We start from the raw sequence: 562 nt of genomic DNA on the forward strand, positions 1-562 counted from the left end.
TATGTTGCACCCTTTTTTGGTGAGATTAACCATCACCTATACCATACCATAGGAAAATTCTTAAGTGTACAGTTATAACTGGTGTTTCAGTTATTTTTAACCGTTGATATTTTTTATAAAAAATATATATAATTATATATAATTAAGATTAACGGTTAAAAATCACTGATACACTGATATGACGGTACACTTGAAAATCTTCCCATACCGTAATCCATGTTTGCGAATTCCAACCAATGGAAAAAGGAAAGAGACGCCATCTGGCCTGCCGATCCAAACAACAAATTTTGAAAATGATATTGCCCCTGTTGACTTTACATATAAATCAAGATAGTTTACAGGAGCAAATAAGTGTTTCACATTTTTAACATGTTACTAGCATCCTTTATCAATCTTTTTACCCAAATTATTGTTACGTTGTTTGTTAAATTTTAGTTGCATGATTGATCTTACTCATTTATATTAATAGAAAATGTATCTTATTATGAGAATGAAATTTTTACACGAGAATATGAGTTAAATAAAAAACTACAAGAATAAAATATAAAAAAATATATAATTT

Source organism: Arachis ipaensis, chromosome B06 (assembly GCF_000816755.2).
Source record: "Arachis ipaensis cultivar K30076 chromosome B06, Araip1.1, whole genome shotgun sequence".
Classification (NCBI taxonomy): Eukaryota; Viridiplantae; Streptophyta; class Magnoliopsida; order Fabales; family Fabaceae; genus Arachis; species Arachis ipaensis.